The sequence below is a fragment of the Diceros bicornis genome, chromosome 23, assembly GCF_020826845.1.
Source record: "Diceros bicornis minor isolate mBicDic1 chromosome 23, mDicBic1.mat.cur, whole genome shotgun sequence".
In the NCBI taxonomy this organism is placed as follows: domain Eukaryota; kingdom Metazoa; phylum Chordata; class Mammalia; order Perissodactyla; family Rhinocerotidae; genus Diceros; species Diceros bicornis.
The window spans coordinates 55,727,778-55,744,128 of NC_080762.1; positions in this window are offsets into that span (position 1 = coordinate 55,727,778).

Below are 16,351 nucleotides of genomic sequence, written 5' to 3' on the forward strand. Positions count from 1 at the left end.
AAAAACTTTTGAATATCAAGTAATAATAATGCATTTGACTAAAATCATGATTAGAACACTGAAATTAATCAAACTCTTTCTAAGCAGAATTTTTCCACTTTCAGTAGTGATTAAAAGAAAGTTTTTATTCCCATAAGTTCCTGGTAGGGCTAGCATTTGGTCCAACTGTAAATCCTTCTGGCGAGTATAGGCTAATGAAGGGCAGGTTTCAAAGATCAGGATTTTATATTCTGAGACATGCTGGCTGTTCTTTTCTTTCTTACACATTGTTACACTTGTGTTTGCATCACATTTCCCTTCTTCAGTCACTGAACAGTATAGCTTTTTCTTCAGAAAAATAAATTCTGGTGTAGAAGGAGAAGTCAGCTGGATAAATAAGGTAAATTCATCAGCTGGAGGCTCCTTGGAGTTGTGGACTGTACCGTGCTCCCCGTGGGGCCCCAGGACCCAGTGCCTACTACTCAGCCCACTGGGGGCCTCAGGAAAGACTTGCTGCCTGCAGTTATGGCGAGCCTCATGCAAGGTGCTGCTAACGACTTGGACCTTTGAAAGGGAGCTCTAGATGGAAAGCCTGGCCAGGATACCCATCCACTTCCCGTCCAAGTACTCTTTAAACATGATTTCCCAGATAAAAATATAGAAACACTGGATAGAGAATGCATAAACTTCATGGCCAAATGGAAATTTAGCTACCTGAGAATTATAAAGGGGAAGTATTTGGAAATGCCCCTGTGTCAAAATCAGGCTGGATCAGTAAGAAGTATCAAGAAATAAGTGATTCAATAGATATGAAAATAAAATGGAAGGAGGAGGAACAGGGATAAGAACAAGTGTTAAGTACCATAAGTTTGGCTAGTGGCTTTATGTATGTACGGCACTGAATCCTTCTTACAATGCTGCAAGGTTGTTGTGATGGTGCAGACGAGACGATTTGACAGTCAAGGACAGAATGAGTCTAACAGTCTAAATAATTTGCTAAAGACCACACTGTTCATATGTGGAATGAATTGGAAGTAAAGTCTGCTGCTCTTCATTATGAGGAAAGACCTGCTGAGAACACTAAATCAAAGGAACAGCATCAGAAGGATCAGTTTGATAAACTAGGACAGCAGTTCCGGAACTTTAGTGTGCATCAGGCCTGTGAAAATCCGCTCTCTGGGCCCAACCTCCAGAGTTTCTGAGTCAGTAGGTCTGGCGTGGGGCCAGGTGATCTGCATTTCTAACTAGTTCCCAGGTGCTGCTGCTGCTGCCAGACCAGGAACCATACTTTGAGAACCACTGGAATTTGATTATTATCATCTGTATCTATTTTAGAAAAGCATTTGAAAAATCTTTTTCTTTTTTTAAAGTTTTTTTTTTTTTTTGTGAGGAAGATCAGCCCTGAGCTAACATCCATGCTAATCCACCTCTTTTTGCTGAGGAAGACCAGCTTTGAGCTAACATCTATTGCGAGTCTTTCTCCTTTTTTTCCCCCCAAAGCCCCAGCAGATAGTTGTATGTCATAGCTGCACATCCTTTTAGGTGCTGTATGTGGGACGCGGCCTCAGCATGGCCGGAGAAGCAGTGCGTCGGTGTGCGCCCAGGATCCCAACCTCGGCCGCCAGAAGCGGAGCACGTGCACTTAACAGCTAAGCCACGGGGCCAGCCCCTGAAAAATCTTTTTATAATACCCTTTTGGTCAAGATTTTTCCAGTATTAATCCATAATTAATGTATTCATTCAACAGACAATTCATTCGGCAAACTGTTCCCTTAACAGACAGAGTGATACTGGAGACGTGGAACTACAGATTGAAATCCATAACTCTCCTTATTTAACAGTCACAACTCCAGGGTAGTGAGAGGTCTAGAACTGCCGTGTGAAATGCCAAGACGTAGGGAAGAGTTGACGGCTGAAAATATTCGTGAGGGAGTAGAGCCACCACAGTGGTGAGGGGCGGTGCTCAATAAACTCTATCTACTTCTGACCCAGGTTCAGCTCAAACTATAAGGTAAAGATACATAAACCACTATTATGCTTCAACCCAGGAGGAACCAAGTGCTCCAACAGGACTTATTCAGATGTGCCAGGAGAAACACGAAGGAGGGAGTGGATAGGACTGTCGAGATCTGACAAGGTTTCACAATGAGGCTGCATCTGAGGTGAGTCATAAAAAACAGCAGGATTTCAAAATGAGTAATTTAAATTTCTTCAATTCAACCAATCTTTGGGGGGCATTTACCACATGTGGGGCTAGGCTCCTGGAATACAAAGATAAATAAGACAAAGTCCCTGCCCTTCAGAGTGCCCAGCGTCTGGGAATAGGATGGCGAGAAGAAAACAGAAGCGGGTCCCAGGTCTCGTGAGGCGCACAGTATAGTGAAGAGAAGTAGGCAGTATAGTGGGACAGAAACTTTGAAGGGGATGGAGAGGGACTCTAAGGAAAGTGCATGAACAGAAACACAAGCCTGGTTGTGACATGCAGGAGGCCCTCTCTGTGACTGAGTGGTCCAGTGGACGGGACTTGCGGGAATGAAGAGTGGATAAATGCAGTGGGAGATTGTGTTGGGGAGCAATAATGTAGAAGAAAGAAACTAACCTCCCTGGTGAAGTTTGGGCCTAATTGTTGGGGTAACGGGATTCGTATAAAAGATGTTGGAGAGCGGGAGTGACATGATCCAATATGTGTTTTGGGAGGATAACTGGCACCCAAATTAAGGATAGGTTTGAGAAGCAAGAGGTTGGATGTGGGGAAATTAGGTGAGAGGTCACTGCCAGAGAGCATGTGAAAGATGAATGCTTTTGTTTCATCACGTTAGGAAGTTCAGAGATGAACCCAGGTTAAATAATTTTTAAAAGAAAAATATACATGGTGTATACTTAAAAATACTCAAGATAGTCATTTCCTTTCTTCCTTCTTTCCTCCCTCCCTCCCACATCTACTTGTCTCTCCTCTCCCCTCCCCTTCTCTCCTTTCTTCTCCCTCTCATTCTTTCTTACAAACCCTTTGGGAAGATGTTTCTAAGTCCAGGCAAAGCTTCTTATGTTAAAATCAGTAGAAGACTCTTACCTTGTGTTTGGCTGAGAAATTCCAAGGGCCATATTGCTAAATTATATCTTTTATTTATCAGTTGGTAAAAACCAAATCTATATTTTTATGGCATTTGTTATGATTTGGACCACAAGACAAGGGCACACATTACCTATTTTTGTTATGTTTTCCTTTTTGGTGTGATGAATGCTGAGATTATTTTCTTACTGACCCTGCTCTTCACGTAATAGTGTTCCAGTTGTGTGCGGAAGGTATTGTGCCACCAGGCCAGGCAGCGTCTACCACCCACTGGTCGTTTGCTTCTCTTATACCAGTGTCCTTTCCTGGGGGGCAGGTGGAGAGGAGGGGAAACAGGCAAATCATAGGCTAAACAGTGTTCAAGCCAATAGCATTCTTGATTTCAAACAAGATGACAGAGCCCCACTAAGGAACAAATGTAAATACTCCACCTAGTGAGGCTAAGAAGTTAAATATCAGAGGCACACAAATAAAATAATAAAATAAAATATAAAAGGTAACAGTCTGCTTTCACTTATCCCAGCACTAAACTACTCTGAAATTTATTAGGTAATTTTCTTATTTTGACTATATTGCATCAATATATTGCAATATCAATTTATATTGCATCAAAAACATAAAGAAGAGAGGAAAATCTACCTGACTTGTTGATAATGAACGTATGATACTGATTAAAATCTGTAATACAATTTGTTTATTTGTAGAAAGGGTACCTGGTGTGGTCTTTGAGCCATTCTTTGAAGGAATTCCACTTATTTTCAATGGCTGTGGATCCAGGCAACATTTTATTTGTACATAAGGTTGATCAGATTCCTTCCACTAACTTTAAAATGAGCAAGTCAGATAATAGAACTTTTTTTTCTTGGTGCAATAAAGCTAACTTTGTTGTCTTAGATGAAATAAATAAATCTGATTAGGGATAGGAGTGAAGTAATAGTTGTTAGCTGCTAGAACAGGAGCATGTGATAATTACTGAGGGGCCACAGAGTGGACCTTTAGCAGTTGAAACATCAGAATATGCTTCACTGAGATGGAGCAGTATTGGTGGGGACGCACTCGTGACTGTTTCTCTAAGTCTAGCCCTTAATGCCAGTACTGGAGACGCTATTTCTAAGTGAAGAAAGATATGAATTTGTGACTACAAATGGGTGAGCAAGAAAAGACTCTCACATAAGTGGTCTCAACTAAGATCTGTCTAGGAGTCTCCACTCTCTAAATGTGCAACATAGTCAATTTCAGTTTTTTTTGAAACTTCTCTTTTTCCGAGGTCACATCAGAATCCAGAAGGCTTCAAGGGGCCGCCAGAGAGCCCTCACTCTCGGCCTCCTCAGCGGCTGCTGTTGTCTCATTAACGAGGCTGGTCTGGGCTCTTGTAGGCTGTGGTGCTGCTGCTCCGGGCCCAATAGGAAGGCTGAAGTCTTGGCCTAGGCTAGATCCCGGGTGTCTGGGGCCCTCTTTCTCCTGCACAGTCTTACACTCTGAAATACTTCCCTGGAGTTCTGGCACTTTATGGGGAGTGGCTACCCATTATTCTTGGGATCCCATAGACCCCCCCTCTTTCCTAGCCTCTGGGAATCTCTCTTTTCTCTTCTTACGCTCAAGATCATTTTTTTTCTCCCACTCTGCTTTTGGGATATGTGGGACAATTTTTAATTAGTACAGACGTCCATGAAAGTTAGGAGGAGTCTTTTTATCTAAGCCCAAGGAAATACTAAAGGTCTTGCTGCTTGTTTGGAATGGGAAAAAAATATGAGGCACACAATCATAACATAGTATGTCGGTATATTACAAACTATCTTTATAGTAGCTCCCTTATTTTGGTAATGCAGATACTGGGCTTGCTGGTGTGGGTGGGTTTGGTCTCTTTATGACTGTTCAAGGTCTCTGTGTTATACAACGCAGGCATCATGCCCATCAGAGTTTGTGTGCATGGTGCCCCCTGGAGTTGGTCTATGCAGAGCCCCATGGCTGCACACAGCCATGAACTTCAGGGTTCGCAATGCAGAGTATCCTGGTAAACATGGTGGGTTGCAGAGTTAATCCTGAATCTTGCCAACTCCATCCACCACTCCCTCATCCCTCTATCCCTCCCAGCATGTGACTTCTGCTTGTTTCTCTGTGTTTGCTTTTCTCCACCTTTTTTTTTTTTTTAGGTGAGGAAGATTGGCCCTGAGCTAACATCTGTGCCAGTCCTCCTCCATTTTGTATGTGGGACACCACCACAGCGTGGCTTGATGAGTGGTGTCTAGATCCACACCCGGGATCCAAACCTGTGAACCCGGGGCTGTCAAAGCAGAGCAAGAGAACTTAACCACTGTACCACTGGGCTGGCCCCTGCTTTTCTCCACTTTTGATAGTTACCTGACTCCACTCTTCTGATTTTCTGATCCTGAGTTTCCTTTTGAAGCAACATTTCAAAAAATTTTAAATATATGCAATGAATTCATCTTTTGGACCACATTTGGAAACATGTAGATCCAGTTCTCGCCAAAATAGCTTTTTTGATAGATGTTTCTCAAGGTAGGTATGGCGTCAGTCTCTTTAACAGAGAAAGGCTTGTCTTCTACAGTTTTTGAATCTTCAACGTCTAATAGCTTTATTTTTAATATGAATAGAATGCCAAAGTTTTGTTCCAGACTAAAATCCCACACAAAAGACACAGAAGACCTGTGAAATTCCTGATGCGATTTCATAATGTTTTGTTTATTGGTTATATTTTAAATAAATAAATGAAATATAATCTCAAATCAAAGCACACACATTAAATTCCAAGCAAATGATGTAGAATGATCAAAACTGAGTCAGTGACCAAGAAGTATTTATTTGAGGCCCTGTGATGTGCCTGATACTGTTTTAAGTGCCCAGTGATGCACGAAAGACATAGAAGAATCATCTCTGCCCATAGGAATCTTTAAATATGAACGGAGAAACTATGTATAGAAAATGATTCTAAAACAATGTAGGAAATAACAAATTCCTTCCATAGGTAGAAACATTAAATACAATACTAACCAGACTGTAGTCTAATTGTAGGTTAAGTGAAAGCGAAGCCCTGGTGGAATCAACAGACAAAAAAAAAAAAAATCAAAGAATAACTTTTCTACTTTACAGATACATGTCAAGTCTTGCTGGCGGTTGAGAAAAGATACACTGATTCTGAATGAGCTTTATTAAGCTAAAGGTACCATTGGTCATGCTGGGAGGTAGTAACTCCCACCTCAGGCAAAGGGCACAGTGGGGAAAACATTCTGTCTTGGCAGGAAAACGAGATGAAAGATGAAACAATAAGGCACTTTCCAGGTTCAACAAAGATCTGCATAAACTGGAGAAATTAGAGGAGAACAAGACAGAATTATGAAAAGATCTATGAAGAGAATTGTGAACCAGCTTGTCTGTGACTCATTGGGAGTGGAACGACTATCTCATGAGCCATTTCCTGAAGTCTTTCTAAAGCATCAGGCCCATCTTTGAACGCTGGTTAACCTAGCTCCAAAGTCTGTGCGCTTACATCTTTCATCTTCCTGTGAAAGTCCTCTGGAGGTGTTGTTGGGAGGGTAGCACAATGGAACTGCTCCAGGCTCTTCTGGGAGAAAGAAGACATTAGGGAACCTGAGGTATAATAGGGATATTCAGACTCCAATGGCTCAGAGATGCCCAGGTCCGTGAGACACCTGAGACTGGTGGTGAGCAGGAGCTGGGAGAGAGGACCCACAGGTACCCTGCTAGTTAGCTTCTGGCGTCTGTTGTCATAAGGAGATGGGCATGCCTAGTCTTCCAGTATTTCAAGAGGAGCCAGAAATCCACTTGTTCGTATAAAAATACCTCTCACATTTAAAATATTGGCATTTAATTCAAGTTTGTTAAAAAAAATAAAATACTGTGTCCAAATAAAATGTATTTTTAGTAGTAATTGGCCTGTGGGTCAACAGATTGCAAACTCTGATATGGTGTGCCATGCTGAGAAGTCTTTATTACTTGAAAGTTTCTGCCCTTCTTCTACCAGACAAAACCTTTAGGAAGAAAAGGGTTATATATCTCTGTGCTTTTGACTCCTGGAAGGAGAGTGAAGCTATTCAGGAGAGAGAATAGCAATGGGTTAAATGCTCAGAAGCCATATGGGTCTCAATCACACAAGCTCTAAGGAGCCATTTGACCCTGTCGCTAATCCCCATGCCATCTATATCCACACCTAGAGTGTCAGCCTTTGTGGGCAGACGTGGGCTTTATATACCTTAGAAAGTCACTGTAGCTAGTCCAGGACTAGGCAGAAAGTGAGTGCTCAAGGAACACTTAGATGTTGACTGAAACATCTAATGTAGACTGGGCCATACGAAGCGGCCAATATTTGATTGACCTAAAAAAGTCAATTTTATAGTATTGTAACTGACTCCAAGATATCTCCTTTCTCAGATACTGACCTGGATAAGCATAGCGGGCCTGGAGCAGATTTGTAAAGTTATCAGATGAATAAAAGCATAGACTATGGAGCTAGACTGCCTGGGTTTGAAAACTGACTCTGCCATTTTCTAGCTGGTTTGCCTCAGTTTCCTCATCGGTGCAATGGGGCTAAAAGTAGACCCTCCCTCCTATCGAGGTTGTGAGGGTCAGGGGAGTGGTACGCTGGGAATGGTGCTGGGCACATGGTAAGCTCTGGATGAATGAGAGCTATTGTTGCCATTTTCTCTTTCTCCACTTCTTAAGGTCTGATGGCTCAGCAATCCTCTCCCACTCCACCTTACTCCGTCTAGCTTTCCCTCGACAGCACTTCAAAAAGACCCTATTCATCTCCTTATCCAAATTTCTTTCCCATCAGCTCTAATCTTAGTTGTCTCAAGAAATGCAGTTGGATAAATTTGACTGACACAAGTTTACTAAGAGCCTTTTCCCAGGGGCACTTGCATTTTAAATAAAACACTTGAAGACGTAATCTTTTGTTTCCCAAAATCTGCCTCATAGCAAGAAACCCCGAAGACTGTTACATCTCCAGATCCCATCTTTGGAGATTCAGGTTCATTGGTCTGGGATGGGCTCTGGGAATCTATATTTTTAATAACTACCTCCAGAGTTACTATTTTCAGGCAAGTCTGGAAAAACTACTTTAAGCCAAAAATCTCAGTAATTGACAGCTTTTCTTCTTTCTTGGGGGAGTTTGTATATGCACTTTCTTTTTTGTGAGGAGATCAGCCCTGTGCTAACATCTGCCAATCCTCCTCTTTTTTTTGCTGCAGAAGACTGGCCCTGGGCTAACATCCGTGCCCATCTTCCTCCACTTTATATGGGATGCCGCCACAGCATCGCTTGCCAAGCGGTGCATCAGTGTGCGCCTGGGATCCGACCCGGTGAACCCTGGACTGCCGCAGCGGAGTGCATGCACCCAACCACTTTCGCCACCGGGCCGGCCCCTGTATATGCACTTTTAATGGCCCCTAAATCACAAAAATGGTCCATCTCCACTCTCTTGTCCATCCACACAGATAATCTGAGATTTTAATTTTGAAATTTACTGTGAAATTCTAAATTTTCAGTTATCTTGTCATAAAGTCTACAGGGTGATGATCTTGCTTGTAATCATTGCTCATAAAAATCCTCTTTAAACTTGTGCTATTCAAAGTGAGGAAGAAGAGTGGCACTTCCTTTACCTGGAAAATTGTTAGATGCGCACCATCTCAGGCTCCACCCTGGACCTCCTGAATCAGGATCTGCATGGTAACAGCATCCTTGAGTGATTCAGATGCATATTAAAGTTTCAGAAGCACAGCTTCAGAGCATGCGAAGAACTTGCTGACACACATTTAATTTACTCAATACAATTTAGTTGGCAGTGAAATTTAAAAATTTTGTCTTCTGTATTCTTGATGCTCGCTTTTTAAATAAGGTAATTTGGTGTTTTATATTTTGACAATATCATTTTAGATGAAAATGAAAACATTCTATTATATATTTCTATCTGTAAATAGCCTCTCCTGTTTTTTAAAATTTCTGCCACATATGTAATACTTTAAACAGTGCACTTTAATAAAAAATTACCCAAGTAGATAACCACTATGAACATTAGCTCAGCAAACATGCTAAGCATGCCTTCCACAGGTGGCAACTGGTAGGAAAACCACATTAGCACTGTCTTTTTTGATATATCTGTGGTTTCTTTGCAGACTACGTCTTAGCTACCTCTCTTTAACCTTTTTTTTTTGGTGAGGAAGATTAGCCCTGAGTTAACATCTATCGTCAATCCTCCTCTTTTTGCTGAGGAAGATTGGCCCTGGGCTAACATCTGTGCCCATCTTCCTCTACTTTATATGTGGGACACTGCCACAGCATGGCTTGATAAGAGGTGCATATATTGTGCCCGGGATCCGAACCCGTGAACCCCGGGACACTGAAGCAGTGTGTGCAAACTTAACCACTATGCCACTGGGAGGGCCCCTCTTTAACTTTTTAATGAAAGGTTATAGAGAAAAACTAAACCTAATTCAGATCAATGACATTTATTGACTAGATAGTAGCCATTTTTCCACGTGCAGTGGGCAGAGCAGTTTACATTTTTAAAAACATCAAGCTGACTTAGGTACCTGTGATAAAAACTCACACTGTCTTCTGTCTTCTCAATCTTTACCTCCTCTTCCCCCACTTCCAGTGCCCACCCTTTCATGTGGCGCACGTTCCGCATGCGGTGGTTGCTCATTTGATATTTGTGAAATTGAGATAGAATTGTTTCACTCGTGGACTCTGCTTTACGCTCTTGGTCCCACATCAGCCTTTCAGTCACACCTAAATAGACACACAATGTGTGTGGTTCACACCATCCTTAAATGTGAAAGAGTGATCCAGCTTTCTGTGGACACTCACTAAACACTCATTGAAGATCATGTTGTTTTTACACAGTTTGTTTCTTTGAGGAGAAAACATGAACGGGTCAACATATTTATATGAATCTTTAGTCTATTTTTAGTCTATTTTGATGCTCATCAACTTCTAAGTGACTCAGATGAAATGTGTTACTTCACGTAGGAAGAAGAAGCTGCTGACTCAGTGTCCAGAGAACATATGTTTTTTACCGGAAAGACAATCAGTTTCTTTGAGTCATCCGCACTCTCCAATGGAACATATACTAGGAGAAGGGGTGTCTGGGTATAGTTTTACTTATTTGGAATCTCAGAGCTTAAATAAGTGCAACCACAAATCACTGGTATTAATGTCTTACTTTTGACAAGCACGATCTCTCTGTCTAGCTAAGTCAGATCTATATGGAGAATTGGTTTATTTAAAATAAGATTTTAGCTAATACAACCAACAACCTAGAAATAGAATTGTTACTGCTTCTTAGAACTGTAACTGACTTGGGAACGTCTTTGTCATCAGAATATTGTTAGTATGACTCTTTTTTTTTTGTGCAGAAGATCAGCCCTGTGCTAACATCTGCCAATCCTCCTCTTTTTTTGCTGAGGAAGACTGGCCCTGGGCTAACATCCATGCCCATTTTCCTCCACTTTATATGGGACTCTGCCACAGCATGGCTTGCCAAGTGGTGCGAGCCCGGGATCCGAACCTGCGAACCCCGGGCCGCCACAGCAGAGTGCGCGCACTTAACTGCTTGCGCCATCGGGCTGGCCCCTAGTATGACTCTCTTATAAAGTTCAAAACATGGTGATGTATAAAGCAGAGTGTATAGGCAATGCACATTGGGACGGTACATAGTATGACATCAAGTATATAAATGTAAGCATTGTTTTATCTTTTGATAGCTGTAAAATTTTTCATAGCTCTTCACTGTCACATACATCTATGTTGTTTTAAAATCTCTTCTCTTTTAAATTCAAACAGGTTTGAAATGATAAACATCTGGGGGAAAGATTTTCTTGAAAATTGATTAATTTCATGGCACTTCATTATATTTTCAGAATTACATTTAAAAACCAAATTATGTATATATTCCAACACGAAGAGAGCAGACTCAAGTTCATTATGTGGTGAAATGCCAAGACCAGCTGTTTTTACAACGATCTTGGATATTTAGTTTCTAAGGGCATAGAAAAATATTAGAGAAAAATATGTTTAAGTTGACAAATCTGATAAACAAAATTGTTTTATACTTTTCTAGTTAGGAAGAAAATGTGATACATACATTACTATACTATTATGTATTTTAGGTTAAAATTCTTCTAAAAGAATAAAAGAATGCTCACATGATGATGCAAGGCTGAGGCCCCTTGTGGATCCTTTGTTGGAGCTTCTGCCTCTTCTGGATAGAGCCCATATCTGTGCTGTCCAATATGGTAGCCACCACACACAGGCAGGGGGCTACTGAGCGCTCCAAGTTGGCTACCAAGACTAAAAAGATGAATTTTTAATTTCATTTATTGTTAATTAGTTAAAATTAAAGTTTAAAAGGTCACACGTGACTAGTGGCTATAATGTTTGCAAGTGCTCCTCTATATACACAAAAAAAAGGAAAGAGAATTCTAGCTCCCAGGGAACCATCTCTGGGTTTTTTTGTGACTGGAATTTTGTCAGTAGATTGCCATATCCTAGAAATTGGGTTTGGGCTCTCAGATTTTTCTAGACTAACCAGCTAATTTAGATCAAATTTTAAGCCCAGTTTGTGAAGAGAAGTGGTATGTATGTTGACTCAAGTACTTTACCACCATGATTGCTGATGTTACTACAAGGACATCTCCCTTCCAAATTCTCTGGTTTTTCCAAGACATCCACCCCAAATTCTGCATGAAGGAGAGCAACTTTGACGTGAGCTCCTCATTCTTCTTGGTTCCATTCCACTCAGCACCTCTCTCAAGTAACGTCTCCCTTGAGTTAGTCATTTGGGTAAAGGAAGGGGTGGCCAGGATTACAACCATATCCACATCCTTTATGTAGTTTCTGTAGACTGAAGGGCTAGACAAATATGATTTCCAATCCTGCTGACAATGGCTGGGAGATCATAAAGTGTAAAAGCTGAAGTCTCTTCTGATAAAAGTCAGAGAAATAACAGAAGCCTGAAGAGCCAACCAAGTGTTGAATAAAATGTATGAACCAGTACTGGGGAAAGGATGTGTTATTGCTCTAATGAGGTTAGGAGACATGAGGGTAAACAACTTGACCAAGCGATGTGTGGGTCGATCAGATTTTACTGGTGCAAGGGAGCTTATGAAGAGCCATTTCGACACCATGATTAATCATGAAATTTATTCAGAGAGGATAAAGGACTTGACTCAGACCACAAGTATATGGGAAGAGAACTCTAGTTTACACTCTGAGTCAACTGCTAGGCCAGTGGCTTTAACTTGAGAAAATGTTTCTTGCTTATCTAATACTGTTTGGAGTATTTACTGAGGTAGAGCTAGAAGATGACAGTCGAGAGCCAGCCTACAGCAGGAATGTCTCCTTTCTCTGATGCTATCCCCAGAAGAGAAATTCCCCAAACAAAACTTCAAATATACGCTTTTTAGCTACCCACAAAACCTATAATTTAGGGCCTTTTAAGGTCATTCTGAGAGAAAGGTTTAAGACGAGACAGTTCTTTTTCCTTTTGAAAAAAGAAACCTTTGGTTTTCCAAACATTCCATAAACCTCTGGAACTCTTTGGAGTGAGCCAGAAGTGGAAAAAGTAACTGGAACTTCTTGGGAAAAATTAGTAGTAGCTCTTGAAAAGAGCATTTATCAGTAATCCAAATAGCAAGGAAGTTTAGACATTGCTGAATAGGCAGAGTGTGGCCAGAAATGACCAGACTTGGGGCATTGCTGGTCAGGTAACCTGGTCTAGAATGGCTGGGTTGTATTGGTTTCCTAGGGTTACCATAACAAAGTACCACAAACTGAGGGGCTTAAAGCAATGGTAATTTATTCTTTTGTGGTTCTGGAGGGTAGAAGTACAAAATCAAGGTGTCAGCAGGGCCAGGCTCTCTCTGAAGGTTCTAGGAGAGGGTTTGCTCCACACCTTTCTCTTAGTTTGTGGTGTTGTTGGCAATCCTAGGTGTTCCTTGGGTCGTAGGAGCATATGCCAATCTCTGCCTCTGGCGTTCTCTCCTATAGATGTTTCTCTTCCTTCAGTGGGTGCCAATCTCACTCAGATGGACTCACACACACAGTGACATCTAGGGGGTCTGCTCATAGGCACTGAAGCCCCTTGGATGCTAGAATCCCTCATGCTTTAACTATCCCTTACTCTGGTGACTGCAAGCCAAGTGTCTCCAAGGAATTTTGCTGACACAGTAGAGTGATCAACACAGAAGAAGGCTTAAATCTATGAACATCTCTGTAAATCCAATGGATACATAGTATGTTTCATCAGTGTTTTTTTGAGGGCCCATAAAATTCCACACAAGCCAAGATGGAACTTGAAGCACAAGTCATTTCCTCTATCTTTAATACTTTGAAGCCATAAGAGGGGCACAATCCCATCTGAAAGACTTCACATCTTTGCACATGATAGTTAGCTTCATCAAATGTGGCTCTTAAAGGGAAAAACAGAGATATGTTTTACCCAGTCTCCTCATCAACATTTCCTTAGCTCCCCTTCCCCTCTCCCATTGCCAGCTTTGTTTTCTGTTCTTAAGAAAGTCCTTTGTTTTATTCACAGTTGAGTGGATGGATAATGTTTGTTTAGAGCTACTGTACACAAAATCAGAATCCTAGGGGACAGCTTCTTGAGATGTTCAAGTATGGTTTGATTTAAATATTTATAGGGAGGCATATAGGTAGCTGATGTGAATGTGGGACAACATGTTAAATTTTAAACCTAAAGTGAATAACACCAAACAAGCGAAAATATTTGTTTCTTGTGAATGTAATCACTGGGTCAAATTTGATTGTTAATCTATTATCAGATTACTGTATAATGTTCTCAAAGTGGGCAGGAAATAAAGTAGCCATTTGTTCTAAGATGAAAGTTCTTGCAAAAAACACGCTACCATTTGTATTTTCTTTGTAAAAACAGCAAAATCAAAATACATTAGCCAACTATTTTTAATTTTTACAACTATGTAAGTTTCATTACATGTAAACTTTCTTAGAACATGTATCATAAAATATAGATTATTTAAAAAGTGTCCAGCTCATTTCCCTACCTCTTCTTGAGTTCCCACGGTAGAGCCATTGTTGGGCCTACTTATGTGTAAACATAGTTCAGTTTCTAAGCTGAGACTGACCTGGCATTCACATCTTTTTGGCAAGAATTGAGTAGATTGTGCTGGGAATGGCACTAGCTGAGCCAGGCGTCCTCAACTACGGCCCTGGTGCCTTAGTTAATGCTTATTATCCTTTTCCCAGGGAGTTTGATCCTGTTCTTTGAACCTCTAGTCCTGGTTGGGGCCCTGTCGTGAGTGCCTCCACCTCCCATAACCAAGATGCCACTAACAAGGTTGCTAGCCTGTGACAATCGACTGCTGCTGTGTTCCACCAGCTACTTTGGAATTTTTGTTACCATGGCTTCCGTGAACCACACTTAAACGTTTTGACACTGCCATGAACTGACAGATTGTCTTTCCCTCTTCATGTTTCTTTAACTTTCCCAAGTCAACTTCTGAGACACCAAATGCCACATTGCTGCTCTCCAGACTTTCCATATGTGGGCCTGTATTTGGTTCTGCTCATGGTGGGGAGGGGCCTGTGGTCTGGCTACTGCAGTTTGCGAAAGGAAATTAGGATGGTAATCTGATTAGAAGAGAAGGTCTGGAGATTTACCATGAAGCTATTTGTGAACAGACAAACCATTTTCTTTAGATTGAGCATGTATTTGAGGTGGCTTTGGGAGAGGCTGAAGGAGATTATGGGCAGTGGGGTTCAAGTCCTCCCAGGGGACCACTTTGTGCTGCTACCGAGCCTAAATATTTCTTTCTTGTTTTCCTTTCTTTTGTCTTAAGGCCTTGATAAATGGTAGAAAAAAACCAAACATTGTTTGTTTCTTTTTAAAAAAACAATATATTCACATTAACGCTTGACCAGTGGCCTTAAATATGTTATTCCAAAGTGACTAATTTCAGGCACTTTAGCAGTTGGTATATCAAGGGTAGGGGCAATATTCTTGGTAACTTGCAATACTTGGATCAAGATGTGGCTGGTTTCTCTAACTTTATGCATGAGGCCATCCAAATAACGGGAGTAAAGGGCTTACTTATATGTCACTTTTACCGCTAAAGTCCCAGGTGTGGTCTTTCCATGTCTAAGACAGTAAACTTCCTCTTGAGAATGAATATTTGCTTTGCGTTTCAATTTCTCCTGCAAAACAAACTCCTTATCATTGAAGACTTTTCACAAAATACCCATTCAAGCCATTTAGTCTTCTCACTCTTTTCTTGACTGCTTTTCTATTTGGCCTCCCTTCCTCCCTCCCTCTCTTCCTTCCTTCCTTTCTTCCTTTTTCTCTCCCTCCCTCCTTTCTTTCACTTTTTCTTGTCAGTCTCTCTTTCCTGTGACTCTGCAATAGCTCACATGCCTGTGTGACTCCTCAGGCTACTTACTGAGAAACTGAAGTATGGGACAGAAGCCTCCTCCAGTTCTGTGTCCTGAATAAGGGCTTGAAAATAGGAGCCTAAATCAGCAAACTATTTGAGATAAGAGCAAGTAAAATACATAGCCCAGAAATAGAAATAGGAGACAGATTTTTTCGGGGGAAAAAAGTCCAAATCCAAAATTAAGATAACCTCAATCTTAGGGAAGAATTTCAGTAAAAGCCAGAACACCAGGATAATAGTAGGAACTGTTATTAAACTAGTATTCTCAAGGTTTGTTTTTTTTTTTTGTAATTTTTTGTTTATATGTTTGTTTTTTAGAGGGGTCACTGAGTAGGGCCAAGACCCTCAGGCTGAGGCACCTTCCTCAGCTGGTATGAGGTCACAGGAGGTTTGTAACCGGTTTGGGAGTCAAACTGGACAAAAGAGTCAGGAACAAAGATGGTGGATGATAAGCTTTGTAAGTTACAACCTGATACTGACTTGAGCACTCACCTTTACCTTGGTTTTGAGCGATAGGACAAAGGAGTCCAGATTTGCCTTCTATTTACTTTAGAGTGGACGGCATGTCTTCCTAGACTATGTTCTTAAGGAAATTCAAAAACACAAATCTCAACCTAGAAAAGAGAAATCCATTTTTTCATATGCTGTGGGATAAATTATGGCTGGGAAAGCCTTTTATAACTCAATTTTCTAGTTTTTTTCTAAATAAAAAATAATCTATTTGCTTTCTATGCCAGGTACATATTATAAAAATTAAAAGCTTTCCTTTTCTATTTCACACGATGTCAATACATGACCAAATACCTAGAAGAAAACTGAGCTGAGCTGCTTCTTCCGCCTGGGCCCCAGGACGAAG